A 21,055-nucleotide genomic window follows, 5' to 3' on the forward strand; every position below is an offset into this window, starting at 1 on the left:
GCACTGCAGGAATTCTGCACGCTCATGCGGGCTATTGGGGTCCCCCTGGCATCAGGAAAGACAGTGGGACCAACAACTACTAGTTCCTAGGCATTGAGTTAAAGTCAGTCCATGGGTGTTTCCGCTTACCAGCAGACAAGATAAAAAAATTCAGGGCAGCATTGCAGCAATGCCTCACCAAGGATAAGGTTATCTTGCATCAGTGACAGCAGACAGTAGGGCAGTTGAACTTTGCTCTCAGAGTGATTCCAATGGCACGACCTTTCTCCCGCTCCATCTCCCAGGCCAGGACCGGCCTAAAGGAAAAGCACCACCACACCAGGCTGTTGGCTGAGGTTAGGCAGGACATGCAGATTTGGATGGCAGAGTAGTGTGGCCCGGTCCACCCACTACCTCTGCAGAGTTGGGTTTATAGATGGACGCTGCGGGTAGTGTGGGATTTGGCACCATACTTGTTAATGAATGGGTTGCATAGCAGTGGCCAGCTTCATGGGTGCAGAATGGTTTAACAGCTAACATTGGTTTCTTGGAATTGTTCCCTATTTGGGTGGCCTTAACAGTTTGGCCCGAAAGACTGAGTCATCAATCTGTGGTGTTTTGGTCTGACAACATGAACGTAGTCGTATGCATCACCCAACAGGCAGCAAGGTGTAAAATGATTCTCCACCTGTTAAAAGAGATAGTTCTGTTGTGTGTGAGAAGTTGGCCTGGTATATAATGCTCACTAATTCTAGTGATCACTTTGTACCATGCCAAGCAACCCTTATGATGATTGGTTGTAATTCAACCTTGTAGACCAGTTATCCTAGTGGTAACGTGGACAAAGCAGTCTTAGGCTAAACTCTGAAAGGCATGTGAAGCCAGCTGTAATACCATACACAACCCCCTTGAATACCAAATGAAAGGGACACCACACAGATATATATTGAAAATATATATTGATTTATTAACTATAAAATCCCCTGGACTCTTTATGAGCACAGAAGCACAAGCGTTAAATCACAAGACAGTTTAAAATACACAAAAGTTGCACAATATGGATGAGCCCTAGGGGCCACCTAAACCATATACTAAGAAAGTGGTATAAGAGATACCAATCGGAATGGGAACAGGCCTAGGGCCTTGGGAATCGCTAGGGCTATTCGAGACTAGCAGTGACTAAGTCGGGAAAGGCCCGCGGGACTCGGGTGCAGTGTTCAAAGTGCACGCACTTTCCAATGTAAAGTCTATGGTGCGTAAAAAGTACAAAGTTAGATAGTTAGGAACCTTCCGAGTGACCTAGAACGCTGAAACTTAAGACACAGGCCCTTGAGATGTGTACCAGTGTAGGAACACTGGCGGAGCTGAGTTACCTCACCCACAGGAAGCGGGTGCACAGGGTCGAAGTAGTGTCGGGTTTCGTCACGCTGGTCGATGGTGCTTGGAGCTGAAGATGCTGCAGGCGGCTCGATGTGAAGAGTTCCGGTGGATCCAAGGGTGGATCTGAAGTTGGGAAGACCTGAAAGCAGAGGGGACAATGTTCAAAGTCACTAGCCAGTGACTACCGTGGAACCAGATTGGAACCAGGCGATGTCGGGTGCAAACAGGCGTTGTCGGGTAGCTTCTCTCTGCAGCCACGTGGACACCGGGGGTCGAGGACATCCAGGAGTCGGTCACGAGCTGTCCCACGCAGACTTCTCGCTGTTGGCGGTGTCGGCGACCGATCGGAGCAAACAGGCCTTGGCTAATGCAAGCCACGCAGGAATCGAAAGATGCTTAACACTCGGACCAGCAAGGTCAGAGCGAGTGCTCCTTTTCACAGGAGCTTGGGTGAGTCTGGAGCAACCAGACCCGCTGTGTAGTTTCGTCGCCAAGATGGCCGCTGACCACATGGCTAGTGGCCGGGATGGCGCGTCGAGTGGCACAATGCAAAAGGGCCCCACGCAGATCGTGGAGATGCTGGGGGGCTGATCTTCGGTGCAAGGGCTGCTCGATGGTGGGGGTTCTCAGTCCCCAAAGCACAACGTCGAGGATGCCTCAGAAGCTGCGCAGTCAGCTTTTCGAGTGTCTTCCAAGAGGTCCGGTCCCACGTCACTCGGTGCCTCCACGGGTCCCTTATTTGCAGGGACTGTGGATCGGGCTCTGACAGGTCTGGGAGTCTGGTTCTTGTCGGGATCTGGGCTCGGGCTCCGGCGTGAGGCGGCGGCAAAGCAGACGTCGAGTTACTGGTTGGTGCCTGTGTTCACAGGGTGGCCACTCCTAGGCCACAAGGGAGATTCTCTTCAGTCTTCTGAGCAGCAGAATGTCAAAGTCCAGTCTTCTTCTTTGTTTAAAGTTGATTCAGGATGATCTGCTGTGCAATGGCACTGCTCCCACTCTTATTCCCAATCTGAGGGGTGGATCACCTACTAGGTCCCTCCTCTGGGAGGAACCAGGAAGGGGGGCGGTTACACCCCCTTTCCTTTGTCCAGCTCCTCGCCAGGCCTGGGTCTGGAAAGTCCCAGGACCGGTTTGGACTGGCTTATGCACGGGGACACCTTGTGTGCCCCGGGCATGTCTGTTTCTATTCAGCCCTGTCCCACCCAATACACAAAACCCTGTCTGGGGTGGTGCTCGCACCTCCCAAGGCAGGAAACCCTTTGTCCAGGCCTTCCTCGCTGGAAGGACTCCCAGCAGCAGGAGGCCAGACTCGTGTCTGTGGTGGCAGCATCCATTTTGTGATGCTGAGGCTCTGGTTAACTTTAACCGGGGTTAAGGCTACTCACATGTCGTGTCCCTCTAGAAGGGTGGAATGCTATCCCCGTCGACAGAACTGTCAAGGGGATAGTATTCCAATTCGTATGACACCTTACTCGACATGTTTTGATAAAGCCAAACCAAAGATAGCATATAACCGCGAGGATTATAATGCACTTAAGAGTATATGGTATGGCAATATCCCAGAACAGCTTAGGGAGTCGTTCCCGACAGCTGCAGACAGGCTCAGCTCATGCTAGAGCACCATCTCACATGTAACCACGCACTCTGCCCCCAGGATTGCAGGGGCCTTCCATAGGAATGGCTTACAGGTTAACATGTGTCCAGTTTAAGGTTAGATATAGGGATACTATATCTAAGTAAGAGGTGATTACACCAACTTACCCCAGCTGAGTGATCAGCCAGTTGTGTCAAATATGGAGGCCAGGCCAGGGGTGGCACAATACGTGCTGCAGCCCCTGGTAGGCCTTGGATGCACCTATGCCCTGGGTACCTATGGTATACTGTTACAGGGGCCTATAAGGTGAACCAGTTCCAATTATGTTATGCACCTAGGGTACATGGAGTCCATTTTTAAGGAGAGAGCAATCAGCCTGGGGCCCTGAATAGCAGGATCCCAGGCCAACTATGTCAAAAACCAGCTAAACACCAGGCAAAAAGTTTGGGGGTAACCATAGTCAGATATCCACCTTCCTACATAACCCCCCCCCCCCCCCCCCCAAACGAAAGGAGATAAGGCTATCCTTGACCAGGTAAGCCTATATTGCCTAAGTGGCCATATAAGGAAGTACCAGCTCTGGCTTGGTAACCCCCTGTTTCATGGTCCACTAAGCAATCCCTCACCCTAAGGGTATCTGAGGGTCTCCACCATAGGGAATCTCTACCTGTGGTGTGTCTTTGCAAAGTCAAAGGCTGGTGTTGAGATGGATTACTGAAGTGAGATTCCTCTGTAGGACTCAGCTTCCTCCAATCACTCTCCACCATGTGTGCCTTTCTTTCTTTGACTGAGTTGCACTGTGCTCTCAGGGTCAACCTCTGGCTACCTAAAGCTGGAGGCTGGGTCCCTCTGTTTGGCTTACTGGAGGGACAGGTCAGGTTTGGGGCCTTTTGGTCCCAGGTTTGGCTGTGCCCAACAATATCCATCTGGGGGAGGTCCCTAACTACTTTTAAGGGGATCCCTCAGGAGTTTTTAAAGTTTTCACCTCACTAGGGCTACTAGTTTCGGTGCCCCTAACCTGTTGATGGGGGTGCTTTATTTGACAGGGGGCCCTTTGGGTCTCACTGTCCTTCTTGTCCTCTGCAGCCCTGGGCTGAGTAAGGCAAGGTAGAGAGGGGCAGGTTACCTGCTCCAGACTGGGTCCCACCTGAGAAGGGTCCACTGCCATCAGAGGCTCTGTCAGGCCAGGCCTAACAACCTCTGGGACAGTTCCTTCATCAGGGGTAAGATCAGTTCCCTGAGGAGGCTGATCCTTTCCTAAAGTCTGGTGAGGGGGAGATTTCTCTTCCTCCTCCATGCTCTCAGTTTGGGTGGAGTGATCCATCATTTCAGGCTTCACTACCCATGTATCTGTTTGAGTTTGGGCTGTGGCCATCACAGCCCCTCCAACCTTTTCAGGAGGAGACTCAGTTTGGGTATGGGCTGTTACCAGTACAGCCCTGCTACTCTTTTCAGGAGGGAAGTTAGCTAAAGATGGGGCTGAGGTTTGCTCAGCCCTCCCAACCTTTTCAGGAAGGACATCCTGGATTGGGGCTGTAGCCATCACAGCCCCACTAACCTTTCCATGGAGATTTACCATTCTAGAATGGGTTTGCTGTTCAACCTCAGCCCAGGCTGAGATTTCCAAATCATTACCCAGTAGGCAATCTACAGGCAAGTTTGCTGACACTGCCACTCTCTTTGGGCCAGTGACACCTCCCCAGCTAAGATTGACTACTGCCATGGGATGATTGGTTTCTATGCCATCAATGTTTGTCACCTGATATTTGGCATCAGGTAAAAGTTGCCTTGAGGGGACTAGACATTCAGCCACCATGGTGATGCTAGCCCCTGTGTCTCTGAAGGCCTCAACTTTCAAACCATTGATGAGGGGCTCCTGTCTATACTTGCTCAAAGTGTTAGGGCAAGCAGTGAAATTGGCAAACCCCATGCCAGTCTCATAGACAAGAGAATCTGAGTTAGGGGACCTGGATAGGCCAGAGTCCACCTGTCCTCCAAAAGTAAACCCACCCAAATTCTTGGGGGTGCTCCCACCACCTGGGGGACCACTGCTAACAGTGACAGGAGGTGTTGGAGCCTTACCTGGAGGTATATTCTCTTTATTGCCATTCTGGGGACAACAGCTATCTGTTTTGTAATGCCCCACCTGTTTACAGGTATGACAATACGGCTTTTTCTGGGTTGTAGAAGTGTCTTGGGACCCACCCCCATTCTTGGAGTTTTGGGGCCCTGGGGAAGTCTTTTCCTTACTTTTATCCCCACCCTTCTCTTGAGACTTGGTAGTCTCTTTCTTTTGGTCACCACCCTGGTTCTTAGGCCTGATCCTGGTTCTGACCCATTTGTCTGCCCTCCTACCCAATTCTTGTGGGGAGGTCAGATCAGAGTCAACCAGGTGCTGATGTAGAAGCTGATTTTGACAATTACTTAAGATTTGCTCTCTCATAATTAAATTATACAATCCTGTATAGTCAGTAACCTTACTTCCCAGCAACCAGCCCTCCAGAGCCTTAGTGGCACACTCAACAAATTCAGACCAGTCCTGAGTCTGTGTCTTCTGGGTATCTCTGAACATTAACCTGTACTGTTCAGTGGTTAAGCCTAACCCATCAATCAGAGCACTCTTCAGGACCAGGTAGTTTCTAGAATCCCCATCACTAACTGTGAGGAGTCTGTCTCGGCCTCTACCTTCAAAGGAGAGCCACAAGATTGCTGCCCACTGCTCCTGAGGGATCTGCTGTACTCTGCAGGCTCTCTCCATTGCAGTTATCCATTTATGGATATCATCCCCAGCTTTGTAGGGGGGCACAATCTTACTCAGGTTTCTGTTATCAAAAGACCTGTCTTTATCCTTGTGGATATTGCTGCCACCAGTGGGTTCTTTTACCCCACTCTCTCTAGGCTGTCTTGCTCTAGCAAGTCTCTCTTGGGCCAGGGCAACTTCTAATTCTCGCTTCTGGATCCTAAGCTCAGCCTCTCTCATTTTGGCCTCATGTTCCCTTCTCTGAGGGCTAGCCACCTCCCTTCTGGAGTGGCCATGAGAACCTCTAGAAGCATGGGAGTTGTTAGAGTCACCTGAGTGAGTCTTTCTCCTCCTAGGCTTCTGGTTAAGTCCACCTGGGGGTCTGAATGGGTTGTTACCTGATTCAGTCCCAAATAGGCTTAAGTTAGCCTGGTTCAGTCTACTGACCAGCACCTGACTATTTCTGTCATCATCTGACTCACTGCTTCCTCCCTCTGTCTCTTCTTCCTCTTCCTCTTCCTCCTCATCTACCTGAGGAGCTCCAGTGATGGGGGCTTCCTCATCTACCAGGATGATAGGGGCAGGGGTGTCTACAGTGTCATCCTCTGAAGGATGGCCTCCTTCAGCATCCCCTGTGGGGTCTGCCTTAGAGGTCTTTAGAGTCTCAGACTGATCCAAGATCTCTCTAAGGTGGTCTGTGGTAGGGGAAGGCCCTGTCCTCAGACCCCTTAAGACACAAAGCTGTCTTAATTCCTTAAAGGAAAAAATAGCAAATTTGGATGGTGCCCTTGGATGGTCACTCTCAACAGGGATGTTCCCAGTGGAACCCTCTGCTCCAGACATTGCTCTAGTGTGGGTAGATGTGTTGCAATCTACCTACACTGGTGTTTACCTACTAAACCTATCTAGTAGTTGTAGCTAGGGTGTGCTACTCCCTTTGCTCTACAACAACTAAGTTCAGTAGAACTTAAGTATACTAGTCTTGTTTTATATGTACCTAGTAGGTACCTGTATGATCTTTCAAATGATAATCTCAAAGATTGTAATGGTAAAACAACAGCAAGCTCAGATCCCAATCCGCTGCTCACCAATGTGAGAAGTTGGCCTGGTATATAATGCTCACTAATTCTAGTGATCACTTTGTACCATGCCAAGCAACCCTTATGATGATTGGTTGTAATTCAACCTTGTAGACCAGTTATCCTAGTGGTAACGTGGACAAAGCAGTCTTAGGCTAAACTCTGAAAGGCATGTGAAGCCAGCTGTAATACCATACACAACCCCCTTGAATACCAAATGAAAGGGACACCACACAGATATATATTGAAAATATATATTGATTTATTAACTATAAAATCCCCTGGACTCTTTATGAGCACAGAAGCACAAGCGTTAAATCACAAGACAGTTTAAAATACACAAAAGTTGCACAATATGGATGAGCCCTAGGGGCCACCTAAACCATATACTAAGAAAGTGGTATAAGAGATACCAATCGGAATGGGAACAGGCCTAGGGCCTTGGGAATCGCTGGAGCTATTCGAGACTAGCAGTGACTAAGTCGGGAAAGGCCCGCGGGACTCGGGTGCAGTGTTCAAAGTGCACACACTTTCCAATGTAAAGTCTATGGTGCGTAAAAAGTACAAAGTTAGATAGTTAGGAACCTTCCGAGTGACCTAGAACGCTGAAACTTAAGACACAGGCCCTTGAGATGTGTACCAGTGTAGGAACACTGGCGGAGCTGAGTTTCCTCACCCACAGGAAGCGGGTGCACAGGGTCGAAGTAGTGTCGGGTTTCGTCACGCTGGTCGATGGTGCTTGGAGCTGAAGATGCTGCAGGCGGCTCGATGTGAAGAGTTCCAGTGGATCCAAGGGTGGATCTGAAGTTGTGAAGACCTGAAAGCAGAGGGGACAATGTTCAAAGTCACTAGCCAGTGACTACCGTGGAACCAGATTGGAACCAGGCGATGTCGGGTGCAAACAGGCGTTGTCGGGTAGCTTCTCTCTGCAGCCACGTGGACACCGGGGGTCGAGGACGTCCAGGAGTCGGTCACGAGCTGTCCCACGCAGGCTTCTCGCTGTTTGCGGTGTCGGCGACCTGATCGGAGCAAACAGGCTTTGGCTAATGCAAGCCACGCAGGAATTGAAAGATGCTTAACACTCGGACCAGCAAGGTCAGAGCGAGTGCTCCTTTTCACAGGAGCTTGGGTGAGTCTGGAGCAACCAGACCCGCTGTGTAGTTCGTCGGTTTCGTTGCCAAGATGGCCGCTGACCACGTGGCTAGTGGCCGGGATGGCGCGTCGAGTGGCACAATGCAAAAGGGCCCCACGCAGATCGTGGAGATGCTGGGGGGCTGATCTTCGGTGCAAAGGCTGCTCGATGGTGGGGGTTCTCAGTCCCCAAAGCACAACGTCGAGGATGCCTCAGAAGCTGCGCAGTCAGCTTTTCGAGTGTCTTCCAAGAGGTCCGGTCCCACGTCACTTGGTGCCTCCACGGGTCCCTTCTTTGCAGGGACTGTGGATCGGGCTCTGAGAGGTTTGGGAGTCTGGTTCTTGTCGGGCTCTGGGCTCGGGCTCCGGCGGGAGGCGGCGGCAAAGCAGACGTCGAGTTGCTGGTTGGTGCCTGTGTTCACAGGGTGGCCACTCCTAGGCCACAAGGGAGATTCTCTTCAATCTTCTGAGCAGCAGAATGTCGAAGTCCAGTCTTCTTCTTTGTTTAAAGTTGATTCAGGATGATCTGCTGTGCAATGGCACTGCTCCCACTCTTATTCCCAATCTGAGGGGTGGATCACCTACTAGGTCCCTCCTCTGGGAGGAACCAGGAAGGGGGGCGGTTACACCCCCTTTCCTTTGTCCAGCTCCTCGCCAGGCCTGGGTCTGGAAAGTCCCAGGACCGGTTTGGACTGGCTTATGCACGGGGACACCTGTGTGCCCCGGGCATGTCTGTTTCTATTCAGCCCTGTCCCACCCAATACACAAAACCCTGTCTGGGGTGGTGCTCGCACCTCCCAAGGCAGGAAACCCTTTGTCCAGGCCTTCCTCGCTGGAAGGACTCCCAGCAGCAGGAGGCCAGACTCGTGTCTGTGGTGGCAGCATCCATTTTGTGATGCTGAGGCTCTGGTTAACTTTAACCGGGGTTAAGGCTACTCACATGTCGTGTCCCTCTAGAAGGGTGGAATGCTATCCCCGTCGACAGAACTGTCGAGGGGATAGTATTCCAATTCGTATGACACCTTACTCGACATGTTTTGATAAAGCCAAACCAAAGATAGCATATAACCGCGAGGATTATAATGCACTTAAGAGTATATGGTATGGCAATATCCCAGAACAGCTTAGGGAGTCGTTCCCGACAGCTGCAGACAGGCTCAGCTCATGCTAGAGCACCATCTCACATGTAACCACGCACTCTGCCCCCAGGATTGCAGGGGCCTTCCATAGGAATGGCTTACAGGTTAACATGTGTCCAGTTTAAGGTTAGATATATGGATACTATATCTAAGTAAGAGGTGATTACACCAACTTACCCCAGCTGAGTGATCAGCCAGTTGTGTCAAATATGGAGGCCAGGCCAGGGGTGGCACAATACGTGCTGCAGCCCCTGGTAGGCCTTGGATGCACCTATGCCCTGGGTACCTATGGTACACTGTTACAGGGGCCTATAAGGTGAACCAGTTCCAATTATGTTATGCACCTAGGGTACATGGAGTCCATTTTTAAGGAGAGAGCAATCAGCCTGGGGCCCTGAATAGCAGGATCCCAGGCCAACTATGTCAAAAACCAGCTAAACACCAGGCAAAAAGTTTTGGGGTAACCATAGTCAGATATCCACCTTCCTACATTGTGTATGAAAGAGAACATACTGTTTAGGGCTAAACATATGCCAGGAGTGTTAATTCATGCTGCTGATGCACTCTCTCGCTTCAAGATGCAGGTTTCAGAGCACACCTCCCCTCTGCAGCAGCAAATCCAACATCCTTCCCAGAAGTTCTTTGGCTGATTGGTGCCCCCAACACCGAACTTCGTGGCAGCTAGCCTAGCTCCCAGGACCAGGAAAGCTTATGAAGGGGCGTTTTGGGCATAATATGAATTTTTGGGAAAGGATTGGGTGGAGAAGTGGCATGGCACACGGGCCCTCCTGCGTTACTTAGGTGCTCTACATGAGGAGGGGCACTCAGCAGCGGCAGCCAGGCACCACGTAGCAGCAACATCTTTCTGCGCCCTAACCAGAGACAGGAGGGATCCCACCAATAACTTCAGAAAAGCTTTAAAGGGTTGGCAACACATACATGGGTCAGCACCGGATGTAAAACGTCCAATAGGAGTGGAATTGCTAACATCCTTACTGGGGACACTGGACACAGTTTGCAACGCAAAGGGGGAAGCCCTGCTATTCAGGGAAACCTTTTCATTAGCCTTTTATGGTGCTTTTTGCATTGGGAAACTGGTGGCCCAGAATAAGCAAGATCTAAAAGGGGGTCTACAGTTAGACCATGCAAAAAATACAATGCAACACCTTATTGATATCCATTAGGAAGTCCAAAACAGACCAAGAGGCCCTCGGTGAGGGGTTAGTACTGCATCGGGCACCTGATAGTCCTTGCTGACCCGTAGCACAAGTAGAGGCATTGTTACAGCATAGACCTAATACAAGGGGGGACATTTCAGGACTGGTTTCAATCCTTCTTAACCGACCGTCGGCAGGTGATCTGGGCTCCTCCGTTCTCCGCGGAAATGCCTTCGCTAGAGGTGGGGGTGCCTCAAGGATCCATCCTGAGCCCCACCATTTTTAACATTTATGTGGCCCCTTTGGCGAAGGTCGCGGAGGCATTTGGAGCCCGGGTCATTTCATACGCTGACGACACCCAGCTCCTGTTCACCTGTAGGAAGGGAGAGGTTTTTAATGGCGACAGAATCAGAGACTGCCTAAGTGCTGTTTTTGCATGGTTTCAGCACCAGAACCTGAAGTGTAACTCGGATAAGTCCGAGTTGCTCTTTTTTGGCTGTGCTGAAGACCCTGGTTGGAAATCGTGGTGGCCTTCCGACATGTTCCCCCCTGAGAAACCAGTTGCCCAAGTAAAAAATCTGGGTGTGGTATTCGACGACAGTCTTTCCTTTCGTCCCCACATCACGGGCCTGGCGGGAAAATGTTTTGGTATCCTGAGGATGGTGAGGAAATTTCTCCCACTGCTTTCCCTTCAATATCGCAAGAACATTGTGCAAGCACTCGTGGGTTCGCGTCTAGATTACGCTAACGCACTCTTCGCTGGTCTGCCTAAATATCTGGTATCCAGATTGCAAGTGGTCCAAAACTCGGCGGCCAGAGCCATCTTTGGCCTTCCACGGAGAGCCAGTGCCTCTCTACTGCGTGGAAAACTACATTGGCTGTCTATTCCCAGCAGAATTAGTTTCAAAGTCCTTACGTTGGCGTTTAAAGCCCTCCACTGCATCGGCCCAGCGTACCTCAGGAAGCGGATTGTTCGCTACGTTCCTCGGAGGAGTTTAAGATCTGCTGACCTGGCTAAAGTGGAGATACCAGTGATCAAACGCGTGCGGATGGGAGGCCGGTCTTTCCAGTTTATGGCGGCCAGGTTGTGGAATGAGCTCCCTCTATCACTCCGCAAGGCTAATAATCTTCTGGCCTTTAGAAAGGAGCTCAAGACGCTCCTATTCTCCACCTAACCAGTGGGCCTACAGTGTTTCTGCCGCTGGGTTTTTTCTTGGTTGTGTTCAGGACTCTCTGCCAAAGCGCCGGGACACCCGTTCTGGGTAGCCGTGCGCTCAAGAAATACAGTTCTAACATAACATAACATAACATAACATTATCAATTCATGCGGATGGTACCCCGCTCACCAGGTTTCAGTTCAAAAGAGTCATGGATATGACAGTACTGCAAGCAGGTTTGGATCCTCGTTGCTTTGGAACTCATTCTTTCAGAATAGGGGCTGCCACAGAGGCAACAGCAAGAGGTTTGCACAGCAGCAATGTCAAAAGAATTGGGAGGTGGTCCTCCAATTGTTACAAACGCTATGTGTGGCTGCACATGTTGTGAGTGGGACGTTTGCAAAGCACTGATGAATGTCTTTTTCTGCTTATCTCTACAGTTTCTCCAACCTGTCACGCAGGGGGGAAACTAGCGTCGGCTCATCAGCAACTACGACCAAAGCAAAGACATGCACCGACAACGGAACCTGGACCTCATGTTGTTTGGATTATAGGCCATTTAAATGTGAGACGTTTGAAGGCATTTTTCTTTTCAGGGAATTACAGTAACAGAGCTGAGCTGGCTGGCTTTAGGGTCTCACTACATGGTAAGGGGGGTCTTTGCTGGAATCAGTTTAGGGTTTTGTACAGGACCTACTAAGCAAGGGAGGGCCTCGCCCTAGTATCATTGTCTTACACCTGGGAGGGGATGATCTGGTGAAACTGGGTAGAAGATGGCTAGTGGAATCGATAATCACGGAAGTGGGTTGGTTAGCCAAAACATGCCAAGGATGCACTTTACCATGGTCCCAGATGGTCCCTAGATGTCAATGGAGGGAGGGGGGGGAGTCTGTGAGGGCACTAAACTACTCAGTAAGAAGGATCAATAACAAAATAGGGAGGTTGTTTAGGTCTCCTCAGATGATCGCTCACGGTGGCATCCGGGGGGTCAGTGCTTCTTAAAAGACGGTGTCCGCTTATCAAAGGTAGGTAATGCAATCCTCTCAGAGAATTTGCTGGCATGGTTATGTTATGTTATGTTAATTATATTTTTATAGCGCACAGATGCCCCAGCCAAGGGGCGTCCTGGCGCTAGACAGGTACTATAACATAACACACAAAGGGAAAAAGAAGAAAGAGGCGGCTACTCGGAAGCGGGAAACAAAAAAGTTTTGATAGCACGCCTGAAGGTGGACAAATCATTCAGGGCTCGAATGTGCACCGGGAGCGAGTTCCACAGTCCCGCAGCAAGCACCCGGTATGAGCGGCCACCCATTCTGCTAAGTTTAAAACGGGACAACAAAAAGGGTCTTGACTCCTACACTCAGCAAGGCTGAGCCAATCTAAACTGAAGAAACAATACACTTGCCAGTGCTGAGAAGCTAATTTTTCAAAACAACTGAATAGAAAAAGCATACATGAAAAATAGCATGAACACTTGCTTTATAAATTGCAACTTTGCTTTTAATTTTCTGAAGACTATTTTAGTTTTTAGTCACTTTTCGTTTTGTGCATGGGAATACAAAAACAGGGGGGTTTTATATACATTTATATACAAACATGAAAAAGACAAATTGGTATGTACAATAAATCAAACTCACAAACAACACATTCTTGGCCATCCATTCATACTATACCACATCCATACTGGTCCCGGTGTCAAAAAGAACCTATATATACAAAATATAAAAATTTTGTTGTTTTTACACTTTTTACAATTGTTCGTAGAAGTTGAAAAAAGAAAGCAAATAGTCTTTCAGTCGGTTTTCAAGACACTTTCAATGTAAATTCAAAGGGATGACCCGGGACCGGGTCGGTCGACGCGTTTCGAACCCTGAGAGTGCCAGGGTTCTCCTCAGGACCAATAAGTAACTACAAAGGAAAGGGAAACAAATATCACTCTAATGATCTAAGAGATGAACACCTTATTCGCTATCTGGCTTCCCTCAGCCTACCTCTATTGTTGGGTCATGGCTCCAACCGTGATTGCGAATGATTGTATTCCAAAATGAAGGTGGAGAGGGAGGTGCTGGAATAGATCAAAAAACAGACAACAAGTGCACTAAGTATTTTGAAAAAATACCAGTGTTGTTATTGCACATGTCCGTCCACTCGTTACTCACTCGGTGACACCGAGTGAGTGACGAGTGGACGGACATGTGCAATAACAACACTGGTATTTTTTCAAAATACTTAGTGCACTTGTTGTCTGTTTTTTGATCTATTCCAGCACCTCCCTCTCCACGACTCCCTAAGCTGTTCTGGGATATTGCCATACCATATACTCTTAAGTGCATTATAATCCTCGCGGTTATATGCTATCTTTGGTTTGGCTTTATCAAAACATGTCGAGTAAGGTGTCATACGAATTGGAATACTATCCCCTCGACAGTTCTGTCGACGGGGATAGCATTCCACCCTTCTAGAGGGACACGACATGTGAGTAGCCTTAACCCCGGTTAAAGTTAACCAGAGCCTCAGCATCACAAAATGGATGCTGCCACCACAGACACGAGTGAGTGACGAGTGGACGGACATGTGCAATAACAACACTGGTATTTTTTCAAAATACTTAGTGCACTTGTTGTCTGTTTTTTGATCTATTCCAGCACCTCCCTCTCCACCTTCATTTTGGAATACAATCATTCGCAATCACGGTTGGAGCCATGACCCAACAATAGAGGTAGGCTGGGGGAAGCCGGATAGCGAATAAGGTGTTCATCTCTTAGATCATTAGAGTGATATTTGTTTCCCTTTCCTTTGTAGTTACTTATTGGTCCTGAGGAGAACCCTGGCACTCTCAGGGTTCGAAACGCGTCGACCGACCCGGTCCCGGGTCATCCCTTTGAATTTACATTGAAAGTGTCTTGAAAACCGACTGAAAGACTATTTGCTTTCTTTTTTCAACTTCTACGAACAATTGTAAAAAGTGTAAAAACAACAAAAATTGTATATTTTGTATATATAGGTTCTTTTTGACACCGGGACCAGTATGGATGTGGTATAGTATGAATGGATGGCCAAGAATGTGTTGTTTGTGAGTTTGATTTATTGTACATACCAATTTGTCTTTTTCATGTTTGTATATAAATGTATATAAAACCCCCCTGTTTTTGTATTCCCATGCACAAAACGAAAAGTGACTAAAAACTAAAATAGTCTTCAGAAAAATTAAAAGCAAAGTTGCAATTTATAAAGCAAGTGTTCATGCTATTTTTCATGTATGCTTTTTCTATTCAGTTGTTTTGAAAAATTAGCTTCTCAGCACTGGCAAGTGTATTGTTTCTTCAAGTTTAAAACGGGGGCAGACTGCTAGGTGAAGAGCCTCAGATCTTAGTGATCTCGGAGGGATGTAGGGAGTGAGCAGGTTGGACAGTGCCGGCGGTGAAGAAAATGTCATAATTTTAAAGGCCAGACAGAGTGCCTTAAACTTGATCCGCTGTCTGACCAGTAGCCAATGTAGGGCCGAGATGGTACCCGACACAGAACAATGTCTGGGAAGACCCACAATGGCTCGCGCCGCGGCATTTTGAACCCTTTGGAGCCTGGATGCCTCCGTCTGGTTTACCCCTATCATCAGCGAGCTACCGTAGTCCAGCCGGGATAAAATTGATGCCTGGACCACGAGCTGTCTGGTGGGGGGGTCAAAATATTTCAAGACCGGCCTTATGCCACGCAAAATAACCTGGCAGGTAGCTGCAACCCTCTTCGTGTGGTCAGTGAAGGTGAGCGCAGGATCCAGCCAAATTCCTAGGTTTTTCACTCCAGAAGCTGGGATAGGAATAATGCCCAGATCTGGAGGCCACCACTGGTTTCCCCATAGCTCGACATGTTTCCCCAAGACCAACACCTCAGTTTTGGTGGCATTCAACTGAAGGCAATCGCTACTGCCACAAGTCCAGCTCGGAATCTGGGGGCCTCCACTTAGGGGGTTTCAGAACCAGGGCATGACCTTCTAGTTAGCATAGGGGGGGGGCAGATAGGCAAGCAACTATGCTGGTCTGTGGCGGTAAGGTGATTAGTGAGCAGTAAATTTAAGGTCCTTAGAGGGCGGCGCCATTCTTGAATGGGGTTGCCCAAAGGGGAGGGGAGGGACAAGTGTCCCTCCTAGAACTCCAGGGGCAGTTACAGTTTTTTTGGCTGGATGTGTGCGGGGGGGGGGGGTGGGGAGTTACGCTTTTCCTAGGCTGGTTGGTCACCCTGCATGTGCACAAGGGCGCCAGTAAAGGGCGCAGAACTGCAAGGGCCCCTATGGAGATAGTATACAGAGCGTATGGGGGTAACTGGGGTGGGGAAGTACCCTCACGGTGAACGGGCCCTGAGCGCAATTGATAAGGATCTGACACCAGTTATTGACCTTGCCGTAGGCCCAAATATAGATACGCAGAAAAGTAATTGCCATTATGATTATTAATGATGATATGTTTAGATTCAGAAATGAATAACTTGTATTAGAGTTATGTTAAGATTAGCCATCTGACATCTGTATCTATCAATGTAATCAATGCCAATTTTGTTTTATGCGTAATATTTTGTAAATATTGTTATTATTCATTTTTTAATTGTTTTGTTAATAAATACCGCCGGGGGGTTATCTACGAACCCCTTTTATAAAAGGAACTCTTGTTCTTGATGTTATGTGGGTCTTGACAAGGGAGGAGGGGGTATAGGTAGTACCAGGCTATATTAGATGCTGTGCTGTATCGTCGCTCCCCCTGTTGTCTGTTTGTTTAAAGTGATTGAACTCCTGTTAGGCTTGCTTCCGCGAGTTCCGCCCTTCTTCTTCGAGGCCTGCACAACTCCAAACAATTAAAGACCCATTTCTCTTCTGGATATGATGGGAAAATTCCGCAGCCAAGTGATGGCTATTAGACTCAAGACACATCAGTCCTCTAACAATATTATTAGTTATTGTTAGGCAAGCTTTTGGAACAGGTCTTGGCTTCTTTTCAAAGGGCCTTATGGTTGGTGAAGTAGTGTGGCTCACTGGTTAGAGGCGGCAGACCCGAGAGCAGAGGACGGCCCGGGACCAGGGTTCGATTCCCGACGCGGCAGGTTTCTGGACCAGGGTCAGCGGACTCGATAATTCTCTCGCCTCGGTGCCCACTCTGATCAGCGATCACACTCGGCAACTCTGGGCACTAGCTTGCCTCATCTTCACTAACGGCCCCACCAGACTGCCGGGGATGCCTGGTCTCACCCTGGAGATACCCATTAAGGGACCATCTCTCAGGGAAGCCAGGAAGGGTTTCGCAGCGGTCGAAGCGCGGAGGTACCCCTTCGGGAGTGATTCCAGCGCTATATAAGCACATCATTAATTAATTTTTTTTTTTTGCATTATTATGAAACATGCCTCTCTGAGAAAGGGGGAATCCTGTTTGCATGTCGATGGTAGCTTTGATATTATGGATAGACTGCTTTTAGGGTAGGCTCTGAAACAGAGATAAATGTCACCAGTATTGACTGATGCTATTTTATGTATCTAAATATTCAGCAGCTGTCCAATAAAGACCAAGGGACGAGAGAGCTGCACAAATTCCTATGCCCAAGGGGATATTCAGGGGTGCCCTTTTGCTCCTTTTTTGCTTAATATACTTATAAATTACATGTATCACCACCTCACGAAGTGTGACACTGATTGACCAACAGACAATGACGTGCATGTAGGCTGTTTACTATACGTGGATGATCCCATTTTACTATACTTGGGTGATACAAATTACTAGTGCGCCCTGAATACTTTCTTTATAGCTTCAAAACTATTGTTTAACTAAAAAGTAGGAGTTATTGAGGTGAATGCAAGGCAGCAAATCGGGGTGGAGGGGAGAGAAAACATTCTCTCATGAGATCCCTTTGATGAAATAATGTCTAACTTGAGTGGTGGCCAAGGTTCAGTACCTTGTGGTTCAAATTTGTACTGCGGGGTTTGCAAAAATCACAAATAAAATATTGAGCTGGAATATTGTGTCACTATGTGTCACAATGGTCAGGTGATGGCAGTCTTACATTTCAAGTTAGGTAGGCAATTGTCAGCTCCCCTGAAAATCTTCAGGTCTAAATCTAAAGCAGAGCATAATATGGGGCTACGCTCTGCTGTCATTTGAATATCAAAACCTTGTCTCAAACCCAGGACACTTTGTTTTAGAAAAGTACACATGTTACCAGAGTCGACTCCGATCAACCTACTTCATTGGTGCAGAGGGGCAGTACTATAATGCATGTGGAAGCAGTTAAACCTGTCCTCTTGTGGTCAAGGGCCACAAAGGTTTATCAGGATGACCTACTTGACCTCTTGAAATCTGACCACCCCATTGCACTTCTAGAGTTAACTCATCGGAACGTACCTTGATTGCCTTGGATTTTAACTTAGTCTGGTCAGGAACTACCACCTGTTGTAAATCTACTCTAGTAGAGTGACAGTGGGATAAGGTTAGATGTAATGCTTGAAAGACAATAGCAAGTCAAGTCAAATGGCTTTATTTCGATAACAAGTATCATAAAAGCATCAGACAATCCTTCAGTGTATAAAAGGAAAAAGTACAATCTATTAAAATAAAACTTACATAATAAAACATGACAATACATGTATTAAAAATAATCAGGATTTAAAAATATTTCATCATAACTGGAATATTTCGTTTTTTAGATAAAAAAAACAGTAAAACCATGATTAAAAGTAAGAATATGTTCCATGTGCAAGTGGCATTGCATAGAAAAAATTAAATTTACATTGGTCCTCCTCTTAGGCTCAGCTGTATTACTCATGGGACTTGTGAGGTAAAATTGGGTCACCCTTCGTATGGCTCTATGCCTGATTATCCAGGCACAGCCTAGAAACTTGGCGACTCCGCAAACGAAGAGGATTCCCGCATTGGATTGTAATATACGTAGGGCAACGCGATGAACAAGAGTGCCTATTTGTTTGCAGATTGGCTCAAGCCATCTAGACCTTGCATTTACGTACCCTGGGCAAGCAAATATAAGATGAACAACACTTTCTTTCGATGCCCCACAACAAGGGCATTCTTCAGTGGTCTGATTTGGGGGGGTGCCACTTTGCGGTAAATTCGTGGACTGGAAGTGAGCCGAATCTAAATTGAGTATAGAGTGCCCTGTCTCTTGGAATGTGAAGTATGTCCAGGTATGGTTCAAGGCTTCTAGATTGTTTGTGCTGGAAGAATTCTTCCTTAAGCCTTCCCATATTTGGATTATTAAGCTCCCAGGCATCTATCCAGTCCCAATAGATGCGTTTGAGCTCTGCCTTGCTCGGGGGATTTTGGGTGTCCCAGTATTCCTTGACACCAAGAGTTGTCATTAATGCCTTAATGTTGGAAATCCATTTGACCCCCAGGTTGGTGTCTAAACTCATTACTTCTGCGAATGCTTTTGCATAATTCTAGAGTTCAGGGGTACGCCTAAGCCGAGCCCAAAAAAGCAATGGGCGGAGTTTAGCCATGTTGCCAAAAGAGCGCCTGCCCATGTCATATGTCAAGGGAATTAGATGGACACCCGGGGTAGCATGATCAGATCCCTGAAAAACTTATGTTCTGACCTGCTGATCTCTTCTACATTATCGAAGCCCCAAAGCTCGGCTCCGTAAAGAGCCAAGCTAACTGCCTTTGCGCCATATACAGCAAGTGCCGGGGCGACTAGTCTGCTTAATGATGAGCGATGTTCTCTGCTCAGTGCCCCGACGGCACGTTTGTGAATCAGAAGCATTTTATTGAGGTGGGGTCTCCACTGCATTTTTTCTGAGAGTCGTATCCCAAGGTAGTCGAAGGTACTGACTCTCTCTAAGTGTGTCTCATCTAGGGTGATGTTATTTCTGAATGATTTGTGGGAATTGAATGTCATAAATTTTGTCTTGGATGTATTTATGACCAGCCCCCGGGAGTTACAAAAAAGTTGAAATTTCCTCAGTAATTTTTGCAGGCCAGCTGGAGTCTTGGAGATCAACAATGTGTCCTCCGCAAACAGGAGAGTTGGCACCTTGTTTCCCGCCGGGGCCGGAGCATCGGCCGATGTTTTTTGCAAAAAGCTGACCACCCCGTTCACGTATAGGGAGAACAGGGTGGGTGCCATCACGCAGCCCTGGCATACACCCCTGTTTACTGGGATCTTTTCCGTGAGCTGGACTTGGGAACCCCATCTCACCTGTGCATAGTTGCCCTCGTGGAGCCACATTAACAAGTTGAGAATTAATGGAGGGATGCCCATGTCTCCCAGTATTTCCCATTACCTTTTCCTGGGGACCAGATCGAAGGCAGTCTTTAAGTCGATAAAAGTGAGATAGAGACTGCCCTTGCTGATCACTAACACTTTCCAATAAATCAAGAGGAGCCTAAATACCTGGTCCACCATTCCTGTGTTGGCCCAGAATCCCGCCTTGTATTGAGAGAGGATATCTTCTGCCTTAGCCCAAGATTGAATTCTCTGCAATATGACCCTGCCAACTATCTTCTGCATTGCATCAATCAAACAGATTGGTCTATAGTTGGCAGGGTCCTCTCTGGCTCCCTTCTTAAAAACTGAGACTACCTCTGCACCCTTCCAAGATTCCGGAACGGGGCATCCACTAGAGATAGAATTGATAAGGATCAGGATGTACTCGGCCCAGTTTCTACGGTCTGCGAGGAACAAGTCTCCAGGGAGACCATTTGGTCCTGGGGCTTTGGTGGGGACTATGATCCTTATAGCAGACTCTACTTCGTTCAGTGTGAATGGATCACTGTTGCCACCCCCAAAATAAGACAGGGAATAGTCACGTGGACCATCTATGCTTACATCTTTGGACCCAGAGTAGAGTTCCCCAAAGTGGTCTTGCAAAACCTGGGATGGGATGTGGTTGGTGATTTGGTCTGTTTCCCCCTTGTTTGCCCGGCTAACGAGAGTCCAAAAGATGTTGGTGTCCCTTGCTACGCTGGCATCTTTTAGGTCTTGCCAGCGGGTTTTGTCCCAATCTAGCTTTGCTTGAAGCAGGGCCACTCTTAATCTTTCCTTGTGGCTTTAATCGCAGAATAATTCTTAGCTCCTATGGCTGCAGCTAAAGCCTTCGTCTTGACTCTGCAGTCCTTGGTATACCATGTTTGCCTGCTCCTCGATTGCCCAGCAGACTTAATAGACCTATTGGGTGCTTGACAATATGCACTAATCTGTTCTATTGTGAGCGGATGGATAATTGGAACATCAGTGAGCCCAACTGCAATTGTTATTGCTTCCTGTAGCTCAATGGTGCTCTTTTTTTTTTTTCTTTTTTTTTTTCCTCATTTGCCACTTAATCAATCCAGGGGCATTCCTACCACAGGACCCAGTAGCCTTTTTAAGGTACAGTCAATTTTTCCTGGAAGGCTGGTCTGGTGTCGAGCTGAGAAATAGAACCCCACCCGATCTAGCTCCAGTACACACCCAATATGGGCTGATCGTCCAATATAGCTATGGCTTGGGGTGCCTCCCATTGGACATGGAGACAGAGGCTTAATCATCGGACCCGGGGAGAAAAAAAACCAAAAAAAAACACCCCGGGGTCCTAACTGTTCCGACTCCAGTCAGTTAAGAAATTCCAAAATCTCACTGTACGGGGACTACATGTTCTGGCCAAATCTACTTTTGATGTAGTGTAAAGTGAAGACAACCACTCTGCATGAGTTGGTGAGTTGATG

Source organism: Lissotriton vulgaris, chromosome 1_1 (assembly GCF_964263255.1).
Source record: "Lissotriton vulgaris chromosome 1_1, aLisVul1.2, whole genome shotgun sequence".
In the NCBI taxonomy this organism is placed as follows: domain Eukaryota; kingdom Metazoa; phylum Chordata; class Amphibia; order Caudata; family Salamandridae; genus Lissotriton; species Lissotriton vulgaris.